A 358-nucleotide genomic window follows, 5' to 3' on the forward strand; every position below is an offset into this window, starting at 1 on the left:
ACATCTTTTCGTCATGGAGTTTACCTCCTATCACTCTTCTCCAATATGTTGTCTGCCATTTTTTCCCTGTAACATCCCCCAAATGACGGTTAATGCCACAAACAAGTAGATAAAGCTTCCAGGAAGGGTATCGTTGTCCAGTCTGCTTCGCAAATTTCCAAGTGAATTTGCAAAGCTAGAAATTAAAAGTTGTCGTTGACATGTGCTCGAGTGGAACTGACAGGTCCTCCACATCTCTTGCCTACAACTGTTCTTAATTGTGCCTTTCTGTCTTCTCGAGTACAGTTCTGCCAGGCAGTAAAAACGCTCACCGCCTAATTAATTGTTATATTTTGCATTTTAGGCACTGTTTCAGACA

Source organism: Montipora capricornis, chromosome 6 (assembly GCF_036669925.1).
Source record: "Montipora capricornis isolate CH-2021 chromosome 6, ASM3666992v2, whole genome shotgun sequence".
Taxonomy (NCBI): domain Eukaryota; kingdom Metazoa; phylum Cnidaria; class Anthozoa; order Scleractinia; family Acroporidae; genus Montipora; species Montipora capricornis.